Below are 12,958 nucleotides of genomic sequence, written 5' to 3' on the forward strand. Positions count from 1 at the left end.
TTGAGAAACGTGGAAGACATCATGGACTCTGTAAAGATGCGACGGTAGTTCCAATTGGTAGGCAACTTCTTCTCGTTTGGCAAGAATGCGAAAGGGACCAATGTAATGAGGTGCCAATTTGCCTTTGATACCGAAGCGATGGGTTCCCTTCATAGGAGTAACCCGAGGGTAAGCCCGCTCGCCGACTTCGTAGGTCATGAGCTTATGCTGGCGATCATATTGGCTCTTTTGACAAGATTGGGCTGTTTTCAATTTTTCACGAACAATGCAAACTTGCTCTTCTGCTTCCTGAATCATATCTGGGCCAAAGAATTGTCTTTCCCCGGTTTCTGACCTGTTAAGAGCCGTTCGACACCTTCATCCATAGAGAACTTCAAAAGGAGCTTTGCCCAAGCTAGATTGATAGCTATTGTTATAAGCAAATTCGGCAAATGGAAGGCATTTCTCCCAATCCATTCCGAATGAGATAACAGAAGCTCGGAGCATATATTCTAGAATTTGATTGATGCGCTCTACTTGACCACTTGATTGAGGGTGGAAGGCGGTGTTGAAGGGGAGATGAGTCCCCATAGCATTTTGGAAACATTCCCAAAATCGAGAGGTGAAGAGACTTCCACGGTCTGAGTTAATCTCCAATGGAACACCATGAAGAGACACTATTCGAGAGATATACAAGTCTGTTAGCTAGCTACCAGTTATACCCTCTCGAACAGGAAGGAAGTGGGCTACTTTGGAAAGACGATCAATGACAACGAAGATAGCATTATTCCCTCTCTTGGTCCTAGGAAACCCGGTGATGAAATCCATACCGATTTTGTCCCATTTCCATTCAGGAATAGCTAAGGGTTGAAGGGTGCTAGCAGGCCATTGATGCTCTACTTTAACACGACGACATACATCGCAATTAGCAATATATTGAGCTGTTTCTCTCTTCATCCTAGTCCACCAGAACCTCTGGCGTAGGTCCTGATATATTTTGGTACTACCGGGATGAATTGTGAGAGGAGATTCATGAGCCTCCTTAAGGATCAGTTGCCGTAGATGCTGGTTCTTGGAACCACTAGACGGTTCTCGAAGAAAACAACACCTCGGTCATCCATAGAGAAACATTTAGCGGCTCCACTAGCAATGTTCTCTTGGATGCGGAATATACCTTTATCACGCTTCTGGGCAGCTATGATTTGATCCCTAAGGGTAGGTTTAGCCACCAAGGTAGATAGGAAACCTTTAGGAACAATGTGAAGGTTAAGCTTCCAAAATTCCTCATGGAGAAGTGGTTGACCTTGTTGTAACATTAGGATTTTACAATAAGATTTACGACTTAGTGCATCAGCCATAACATTGGCTTTCCCCGGGGTGTAAGTTATTCCTAAGTCGTAATCTGAGATCAACTCGACCCAACACCTTCGCCTGAGATTCAAATCCGGTTGGGTGAAGATGTATTTCAGAATTTGGTGATTGGTGAAGATCTCGCAACGATTACCGAGAAGGTAGTGTCGCCATGTTCTGAGTGCATGGACTACAGCTGCAAGCTCTAGATCATGTGTGGGATAGTTTTCCTCATGTGGATGCAACTGTCGTGAAGCATAGGCAATCACATGACGATCTTGCATGAGTATGTGATAACCCACAAGTATAGGGGATCGCAACAGTTTTCGAGGGTAGAGTATTCAATCCAAATTTATTGATTCGACACAAGGGGAGACAAAGAATATTCTCAAGTATTAGCAGCTGAGTTGTCAATTCAACCACACCTAGATAACTTAATATCTGCAACAAGGTATTTAGTAGCAAAGTAATATGATAGTAGTGGTAACGATAACAAAAGTAACGGTAGCAAAAGTAATGTTTTTGGTATTTTATAGTGATGATAACAATAGCAACGGAAAAGTAAATAAGCGTAGAACAGTATATGGAAAGCTCGTAGGCAATGGATCCGTGATAGAGAATTATGCCGGATGTGATTCATCATGTAACAGTCATAACCTAGGGTGACACAGAACTAGCTCCAATTCATCAATGAAATGTAGGCATGTATTCCGAATATAGTCATACGTGCTTATGGAAAAGAACTTGCATGACATATTTTGTCCTACCCTCCCGTGGCAGCGGGGTCCTAGCGGAAACTAAGGGATATTAAGGCCTCCTTTTAATAGAGTACCGGACCAAAGCATTAACACATAGTGAATACATGAACTCCTCAAACTACGGTCATCACTGGAAGTGGTCCTGATTATTGTCACTTCGGGGTTGCCGGATCATAACACATATTAGGTGACTATAGACTTGCAAGATAGAATCAAGAACACCCATATATTGATGAAAATATAATAGGTTCACATCTGAAATCATGGCACTCGGGCCCTAGTGACAAGCATTAAGCATAGCAAAGTCATAGCAACATCAATCTTAGAACATAGTGGATACTAGGGATCAAACCCTAACAAAACTAACTCGACTACATGATAAATCTCATCCAACCCATCACCATCCAGCAAGCCTACGATGGAATTACTCACGCACGGCAGTGAGCATCATGAAATTGGTGATGGAGGATGGTTGATCATGACGATGGCGATGGATTCCCCTCTCTGGAGCCTTGAACGGACTCCAGATCAGCCCTCCCGAGAGAGTTTAGGGCTTGGTGGCGGCTCCGTATCGTAAAACGCGATGAATCTTTCTCTCCGATTTTTTTCTCTCCGAACACGAATATATAGAGTTGGAGTTGAGGTCGGAGGAGCTCCAGGGGACCCACGAGGTAGGGGGCGCGCCCAGGGGAGGCAGGCGTGCCCCCCACCCTCGTGGCTAGGGTGTGGGCCCCCTAGTCTTGATCTTTTTCCAGTATTTTTTATTATTTCCAAAAATAATCTCCGTGAAGTTTCAGGTCATTCCGAGAACTTTTGTTTCTGCACATAAATAACACCATGGCAATTCTGCTGAAAACGGCGTCGGTCCGGGTTAGTACCATTCAAATCATGTAAGTTAGAGTCCAAAACAAGGGCAGAAGTGTTTGGAAAAGTAGATACGATGGAGATGTATCAACTCCCCAAGCTTAAACCTTTGCTTGTCCACAAGCAATTCAGTTGACAAACTGAAAGTGATAAAGAAAAACTTTTACAAACTCTGTTTGCTCTTGTTGTTGTAAATATGTAAAGCTAGCATTCAAGTTTTCATCAAATATTATAAACTAACCATATTCACAATAACACTTAGGTCTCATGTTTACTCATATCAATGGAATAATCAACTAGCAAGCAATAATAATAAATCTCGGGTCTCATGTTTACTCATATCAATGGAATAATCAACTAGCAAGCAATAATAATAAATCTCGGGTGACAACACTTTCTCAAAACAATCATAATATGATATAACAAGATGGTATCTCGCTAGCCCTTTCTGAGACCGCAAAACATAAATGCAGAGCACCTTTAAAGATCAACGACTAACTAGACATTGTAATTCATGGTAAAAGAGATCCAGTCAAGTCATACTCAATGTAAACTAACGGTAATGAATGCAAATGACAGAGGTGCTCTCCAACTGGTGCTTTTTAATAAGAGGATGATGACTCAACATGAAAGTAAATAGATAGGCCCTTCGCAGAGGGAAACATGGATTTATAGAGGTGCCAGAGCTCGGTTTTGAAATAGAGATGAATAATATTTTGAGTGGTATACTTTCATTGTAAACATAACAACCAAGAAATGGCGATATCTTCAATGCAACATACATTATAGGCGGTTCCCAAACAGAATGGTAAATTTTATACTCCCCCTCCACCAACAAGCATCAATCCATGGCTTGCTCGAAACAACGAGTGCCTCCAACTAACAAGAGTCCCAGGGGGAGTTTTGTTTGCAATTGTTTTGATTTGATTTGCATAAAGCATGGGACTGGGCATCCCGATGACCAGCCACTTTCTTGTGAGTGAGGAGCGGAGTCCACTCCTCTTCACAATAACCCACCTAACATGGAAGATACGGACAACCCTAGTTGATACATGAGCTATTCGAGCATACAAAACGAGATATTTATTTGAAGGTTTAGAGTTTGGCACATACAAATTTACTTGGAACGGCAGGTAGATACTATATATAGGTAGGTATGGTGGACTCATATGGAATAACTTTGGGGTTCATGGGATTGGATGCATAAGCCGTATTCCCGCTTAGTACAGGTGAAGGCTAGAAAAAGACTGGGAAGCGACCAGCTAGAGAGCGACAACAGTCGTGAACATGCATTAAAATTAATCAACACCGAATGCAAGCATGAGTAGGATATAATGCACCATGAACATAAATATCGTAGAGGCTATGTTGATTTTGTTTCAACTACATATGTTACCATGTGCCAAGTCAAGCCACTCGAATCGTTCATAAGAGGATACCACCCTATCATACCACATCACAACCATTTTAATAGCATGTTGGCACGCAAGGTAAACCATTATAAGCTCCTAGCTAATTAAGCATGGCATAAGCAACTATGATCTCTAATTGTCATTGCAAGCATGTTTATTCATAATAGGCTGAATCAGGAACGATGAACTAATCATATTTACAAAAACAAGAGATGTCGAGTTCATACCAGCTTTTCTCATCTCAATAAGTTCATCATATAATCATCATTATTGCCTTTCTCTTACACGACCAAACGATGTGGATAATAATAATAGTGTGTGTGCATTGGACTAAGCTGGAATTTGCAAGCATTCAATAAACAGGAGAAGACAAGGAAATATGGGCTCTTTTGTCAGATCAACAATAATGCATATAAGAGCCACTTTAACAATTTAATCATGGTATTCTCCTATCGACCCCTAAAGAAAAGAAAAGAAATAAAACTATTTCCACGGGAAAGCTCCCAACAAGCAAAAAGAAGAACAGGAAATATTTTTGGGTTTTCTTTTTAATTACTACTACAAGCATGGAAACTAAAACTAGCTAAAAGTTACAACTAATTTTTTTCGTTTTTCTTAAGGTGTATTAAACACACAAGAAGAAAGCATAAAAAAGAAATAAACTAGCATGGATATCACAATGAAAAAGTATGAGCACCGACAACTAGCAATGAGCGTGTGAACATGAATGTAATGTCGGTGGGAAATACGTACTCCCCCAAGCTTAGGCTTTTGGCCTAAGTTGGTCAAATGCCACAGATGGCCTGGCAGATATCCAAAGTTGTAGTTGGGGTCGTACTGAGTTGCAACAGTCATTGCATCATGGGCTGCAGCTTGGAGGTGAGCTATCTCAGCCCTCCTCTTTTACTCTTCCTCCTCCTCTCTGGTTAAAAAATATCACCCTTTTGCCTGAAAGTCAAAGAAAGTAGAAGCAGGGAGAGCGACGTGATAGGTGCGTCGTCTGTCAAAGATTAGTCGGTACTGGAGGAACTGATCGTTCCTCTCAACAAACTAATGACGAACCATATCCTCATAATCCAAATAAGCAGGGGGCAACTCAATATCATCCTCACGTATGGTTATACCAAGAAAATTAGCTATGCGGGTTGCATAAATTGCACCAAAGAAATCTCCATTAAATCTATTAAGATGCAACGTACGTGTAACAATGGCTCCCAAATTATAAGTTTTATCTCCTAACACAGCACTCCTAAGAATACTGAGGTTAGGGACACACATGTGACATGCTTCATCTTTACCGTTAATGCATCTACCTATGAAGAGAGCAAAATAATGTATAGCAGGAAAGTGAATGCTCCCTATGGTAGCTTGTGCTATATCTCTAGATTCCCCCACAGTTATATTAGCAAGAAAATCTCTAAATTCATATTTGCGAGGTTCACTAGCACTACCACATTGTGGAAGTTTGCAAGCAGTGGTAAAGTCCTCTAAGTCCATAGTATAAGAATTTTCATAGAGATCAAACAGGACAGTCTAAGAATTGCGTGAAGATGATAATTCAAACCTCCTCACAAAGGAACTTGTGAGATAGTGGTACTGACGGCATTTTTCTTCCTCGAAGCTCACAAGATCAGCGTTACGCAAATATGCGTTAAATTCTTCCTTAATTCCTGCTCGATCCATGAAGTCCTCTGAAGGCCATTCACAAGGCCGCACTGGAGCGTCCCTTGGTGGCTCATCATCAGCATCACGCATTGCAAGCCTGGGTCCTTGTTTCCTTGAAGAACCAACTTGGTACATTTTCCTAAAAATATTTCTTCATCCGAAAAATTTCTGAAATTTTTAGTAACTTCAAATAAAAGTAAACCAAACTCAACAAAATTGATAGCAACTACTCCTACAAGTTCCTACAGCCTGTATCATGCATTAAAACTACTTGGAACCATAAAAATTTGACATGCAAGCTCAAGAACATGGTCACCTAGGCAGGACAAGTTTGCAAAGAATAAATCACTAGAACAAAAACTAATTGGACCATTGGAGGAGTCACATACCAAGAAATAATCCCACGAAGTAGTTTTGTGAGAGGTGCTCTGAGCATGGAGATTGAAAATCGCAGCAAAATGAGCTAGAACTCGTGCTTCAGCTGGATAATCGTGTTTGAGGGAGGAAGAAGGAGTGTGTGGGTGTAGTAATAAGTGGAGGAGGGCCATCGTGGGCCCACGAGGTAGGGGGCGTTCCAGGGGGGTAGGGCGCGCCCTCCACCCTCGTGGCCAGGTGGACGCCCCCCTGCTCTGTTCTTAGTGCCAAATATTCTCAAATATTCCAGAAAAGAACATATTTAAATTTTAGGACATTTGGAGAACTTTTCTTTTTGGGGTATTTTTATATTGCACGGATAATCAAAAAACCGAGAGAAATTACTATTTTTGCTTTATCTAATATAAATAACAGAAAGTAGAAAGAGGGTACAGAGAGTTGTGTTTTCTAAATTCATCCATCTCATGATCATCAAAAGCAATCCATTGACAAGGTTGATCAAGTCTTGTTAACAAACTCATTCCGAATAACATGGAACCGGAGAATTTTCGAATAACACTAGGTTACCTCGACGGGGATATGCACATCCCCAACAATAAGAATATCATATTTCTTCTTGATAGTAGGAAGAGGAAATTCAAAACCTCCAAAAATAATTGATGGAATTTTCCAATAGAATTGACACTGTGGATTTGAGGTTGTTTCCTTGGAAAGTGTACCATATGCTCATTACCATCAACATGAAAAGTGACATTGCCTTTGGTGCAATCAATAACAGCCCCTGCAGTATTCAAAAAGGGTCTTCCAAGAATAATAGACATACTATCATTGTCGGGAATATCAAGAATAACAAAGTCCGTTAAAATAGTAACGTTTGCAACCACAACAGGCACATCCTCACAAATACTGACAGGTAGAGCAGTTGATTTATCAGCCATTTGCAAAGATATTTTAGTAGGTGTCAACTTATTCAAATCAAGTCCACGATATAAAGAGAGAGGCATAACACTAACACTGGCTCCAAGATCACATAAAGTAGTTTTAACATAATTCCTTTTAATGGAGCATGGTATAGTGGGTACTCCTGGATCTCCTAACTTCTTAGGTATTCCACCCTTAAAAGTGTAATTAGCAAGCATGGTTGAAATTTCAGCTTCCGGTATCTTTCTTTTATTAGTAACAATTTCTTTCGTATACTTAGCATAGGGATTCATTTTGAGCATATCAGTTAATCGCATACGCAAAGAGATAGGTCTAATCATTTCAGCAAAGCACTAAAAATCCTCATCATCCTTTTTCTTGGATGGTGTGAAAGGAAAAGGCATGGGTTTTTGAACCCATGGTTCTCTTTCTTTACCATGTCTCCTAGCAACAAAGTCTCTCTTATCATAACGTTGATTCTTTGATTGTGGGTCATCAAGATCAACAACAGGTTCAATTTCTATATCACTATCATTGCTAGGTTGAGCATCATCATGAATATTATCATTAACATTATCACTAGTTTTAGGTTCATTACCATATTGTATTTCAGCATCATAAATAGAAATATCATTTGGGTTCTCAGGTGTTTCAGCAATAGGTTCACTAGAAGCGTGCAAAGTCCTCTCATTTTTCTTTTTATTCCTTTTAGAAGGACTAGGTGCATCTATATTATTTCTCTGAGAATCTTGCTCAATTCTCTTAGGGTGGCCTTCAGGATACAAAGGTTCCTGAGTCATTTTACCAGTTATAGTAGCCACTCTAACAACATAGTCCTTATTCTTATTATTCAATTCATTGAGCAAATCATTTTGAGCTTTAAGTACTTGTTCTACTTGAGTGGTAACCATAGAAGCATGTTTACAAATAAGTTTAAGTTCACCTTTGACATTGGCCATATAATCACCCAAGTGTTCAAGCATATCAGCACTGCGTTTTGATTCTCTACCAAAATAAGCATTGAAGTCTTCTTGCTTAACCATAAATTTATCAAACTCATCTAAGCATGGGCTAGCAAACTTAGTAAATGGGATTTCAGCTTTATCATATATCTATAGAGAGAATTTACCTTTACTACCTGTGTCGGGTTATCAAGGACCATGTGTTTCTTCAATAGGTGATGGATTAAAACCATATATTTCTTCAACAGGCGGTAAATTAAGACCATGTATTTCTTCAATAGGAGGTAAATTCTTAACATCTTTAGCTTTAATACCCTTTTCTTTCCTGGATTTCTTTGCCTCTTGCATATCTTCAGGACCGAGAAATAGAACACCTCTTTTCTTCGGAGTTGGTTTAGGAATAGGCTCAGGAGTTGGCTCAGGAAGTGTCCAATTATTTTTATTTGTCAACATATTATTCAATAGAATTTCAGCTTCATCCGGTGTTCTTTCCCTGAAAACAGAACCAGCACAACTATCTAGGTAATCTCTGGAAGAATCGGTTAGTCCATTATAAAAGATATCAAGTATTTCATTTTTCTTAAGAGGGTGATTAGGCAAAGCATTAAGTAATTGGAGAAGCCTCCACCAAGCTTGTGGGAGACTCTCTTCTTCAATTTGCACAAAATTATATATATCCCTTAAGGCAGCTTGTTTCTTATGAGCAGGGAAATATTTAGCAGAGAAGTAATAAATCATATCCTGGGGACTACGCACACAACCAGGATCAAGAGAATTAAACCATATCTTAGCATCACCCTTTAATGAGAACGGGAATATTTTAAGGATGTAAAAGTAGCGAGTTCTCTCATCATTAGTGAACAGGGTGGCTATATCATTTAATTTAGTAAGATGTGCCACAACAGTTTTAGATTCATAGCCATAAAAAGGATCAGATTCAACCAAAGTAATTATATCAGGATCAATAGAGAATTCATAATCCTTATCAGTAACAAAGATAGGTGAAGTAGCATAAGCAGGATCATATTTCATTCTAGCATTCAGAGTTTTTTTGTTTAAGCTTAGCTAATAATTTCTTAAGATCACTTCTATCATTGCAAGCAAGAAAGTATCTTTTAGTTTCTTCATCCATAACATAGCCCTCAGGCACAATAGGTAATTCATATTTATTAGGAGAACCTTCATAATCACTTTCATCAATATTATCAGTTTCATAATCTCATTCTCTCTAGCCCTAGCAAGTTGTTCATCCAGAAATTCACCAAGTGGCACAGTTGTATCAAGCATAGAAGTAGTTTCATCATAAGTATCATGCATAGCACAAGTGGCATCATCAATAATATGCGGCATATCAGAATGAATAGCAGAAGCAGGTTTAGGTGTTGCAAGCTTACTCAAAACAGAAGGTGAATCAAGTGCAGAGCTAGATGGCAGTTCCTTACCTCCCCTTGTAGTTGAGGGATAAATTTTTGTTTTTGGATCTCTGAAGGTCTTCATAATGATAAGAAAATATAAATACCAAGTGACTTAAAGAATAGATCTATGCTCCCCGGCAACGGCGCCAGAAAATAGTCTTGATAACCCACAAGTATAGGGGATCGCAACAGTTTTCAAGGGTAGAGTATTCAACCCAAATTTATTGATTCGACACAAGGGGAGCCATAGAATATTCTCAAGTGTTAGCAGCTGAGTTGTCAATTCAACCACACCTGGATAACTTAATATCTGCAGCAAGGTATTTAGTAGCAAAGTAATATGATAGTAGTGGCAACGATAGCAAAAGTAATGGTAGCAAAAGTAATGTTTTTGGTATTTTATAGTGATGATAACAATAGCAACGGAAAAGTAAATAAGCGAAGAACAATATATGGAAAGCTCGTAGGCAATGGATCGGTGATAGAGAATTATGCCGGATGTGGTTCATCATGTAACAGTCATAACCGAGGGTGACATAGAACTAGCTCCAATTGATCAATGTAATGTAGGCATGTATTCCGAATATAGTCATACGTGCTTGTGGAAAAGAACATGCATGACATCTTTTGTCCTACCCTCCGTTGCAGCGGGGTCCTAGCAGAAACTAAGGGATATTAAGGCCTCCTTTTAATAGAATACCAAACCAAAGCATTAACACATAGTGAATACATGAACTCCTCAAACTACGGTCATCACTAGAAGTGGTCCCGATTATTGTCACTTCAGGGTTGCCGGATCATAACACATAGTAGGTGACTATAGACTTGCAAGATAGGATCAAGAACACTCATATATTGATGAAAACATAATAGGTTCAGATATGAAATCATGGCACTCGGGCCCTAGTGACAAGCATTAAGCACAGCAAAGTCATAGCAACATCAATCTCAGAACATAGTGGATACTAGGGATCAAACCCTAACAAAACTAACTCGATTACATGATAAATGTCATCCAACCCATCACCGTCCAGCAAGCCTATGATGGAATTAGTCACGCACGGAGGTGAGCATCATGAAATTGGTGATGGAGGATGCTTGATGATGACGATGGCGACGGATTCCCCTCCGGAGCCCCGAACGGACTCCAGATCAGCCCTCCCGAGAGAGTTTAGGGCTTGGCGGCGGCTCCGTATCGTAAAACGCGATGAATCTTTCTCTCTGAACACGAATATATAGAGTTGGAGTTGAGGTCGGAGGAGCTCTAGGGGGCCCACGAGGTAGGGGGTGCGCCCCCAGCCTCGCGGCTAGGGTGTGGGCCCCCTGGTCTTGATCTTTTGCCAGTCTTTTTTATTATTTCCAAAAATAATTTCCGTGAAGTTTCAGATCATTCCGAGAACTTTTGTTTCTGCACATAAATAACACCATGGCAATTCTGCTGAAAACAGCGTCAGTCCGGGTTAGTTCCATTCAAATCATGCAAGTTAGAGTCCAAAACAAGGGCAAAAGTGTTTGGAAAAGTAGATATGATGGAGACGTATCAGTATGCAACCTAGTCCTTGTCGCGAGGTGTCGCAATAAATAACAAAGTCCTTGGAGAAATCTGGTAGTACCAGTATGGGAGCAGATGTCAGGCGTCTTTTTAGCTTCTGAAAACTGCACTCGCACTATGGGGTCCACTCGAACTTTTTATCTTTCTTGAGGAGTTCAGTTAGAGGTTTAGCAACCTTGGAGAAGTTCTCGATGAAGCGGCGGCAGTAGGTTGCTAAGCCAAGGAAACTCCGAACTTGCTTGACTGATTCAGGTGTAGTCCAATTAAGAACGGCATGAACCCGCTCGGGGTTGACAACAATACCCTTACCATAGATTACATGGCCTAGGTAGGTCACTTCTGGCAACCAGAATTCGCACTTAGAGAATTTGTCATAAATGCGATGCTCTCGAAGTTTCGTCAATACCGGCCTCAGATGTTCGGCATGTTCTTCCTCATTCTTGGGTAGATGAGTATATCATCGAGGTATACCATGACGAATTTATCCAAATACTCCATGAAGATCGAGTTCATTAACCGAGAGAAGGTGGCTGGGGCATTGGTTCAACCGAAGGACATGGCGGTGTACTCGTATTGGCCATAACGAGTAACAAAGGCCGTTTTGGGAATGTCCCCATTCTTGCTTTTTGATTTGATGGTAGCCCAACCTCAAATCCATTTTAGAGAAGAATGAGGATCCAGCGAGCTGGTCATACAGGTCGTTGATCCTGTGGAGTGGATACTTGTTCTTCATGGTGACCAAGTTGACGGGTCGATAATCTATAACCATCTGATCCGTACCATCCTTCTTCTTGACGAAGAGGACGGAGCCCATGGAGAAGAACTAGGACGGATGAAACCCTTTTTCAAGGACTCATCGAGTTCTTTCTTAAGCTCAGCTAGTTCTAAGGGTGTCATTTTGTAGGGTCTTCTAGAGATTGGGGCAGTTCCTGGAACAAGATCTATCATCAACTCTACATCTCTGTTAGGTGGAACACCTGGCAGTTCTTTTGAAAAGACATCCGGAAAGTCACGGACTACCGGTATATCTTCAAGGTCTAGAAGAGGACTGTCATTGAGAGAGTAGAGCTGACGCTTGGACACTCGGGTCAAAACATTGACTGTCTTGCCCGATGGATGAGTAAGTTGAACAGTTCTAGTGGCACAATCAATCTTAGCATAATGGGCTGACATCCAGTCCATACCTAAGATGATATTTATGTCCGAGGACTTGAGAGATATTAAGGATGCATGGAAGACAAGTCTATCAACAAGAATTTCATTCCCATGGCTTACTCTAGAAGTTTGCCGTTTGGAACCCGGAGTTTGAATTACCATGAAAGTGGGCATGTCACAAAATGTGGTATTATGCAGTTGAGCATAACTCTCAGATATGAATGAATGAGATGCTCCAGTATCGAAAAGAACAGATGTCGCATGACAGTTAACAAGGAGCGTACCAAGGACGACGTTGGGATCATCATGAGCCTCCTCAGCTGAGACATAGTTGACATGGCCACGTGCAGTGGTGGCTGGCTTGGCATATTACACCTTTCCCGCTAGCTTACCACGGCCAACGGACTTCCCAGATGGTTGGGGTTGTTGTTCTGGGGACACTCTCGAAGGTAGTGACCTGGCTCTCCGCACTTGAAGCATGTAATATTGTTAGTGCGCGGGGCAGAATTAGCGGCTAGTCCACGATAATCCTTAGGTGGTGCATACTGCT

Source organism: Triticum aestivum, chromosome 1A, assembly GCF_018294505.1.
Source record: "Triticum aestivum cultivar Chinese Spring chromosome 1A, IWGSC CS RefSeq v2.1, whole genome shotgun sequence".
Taxonomy (NCBI): Eukaryota; Viridiplantae; Streptophyta; class Magnoliopsida; order Poales; family Poaceae; genus Triticum; species Triticum aestivum.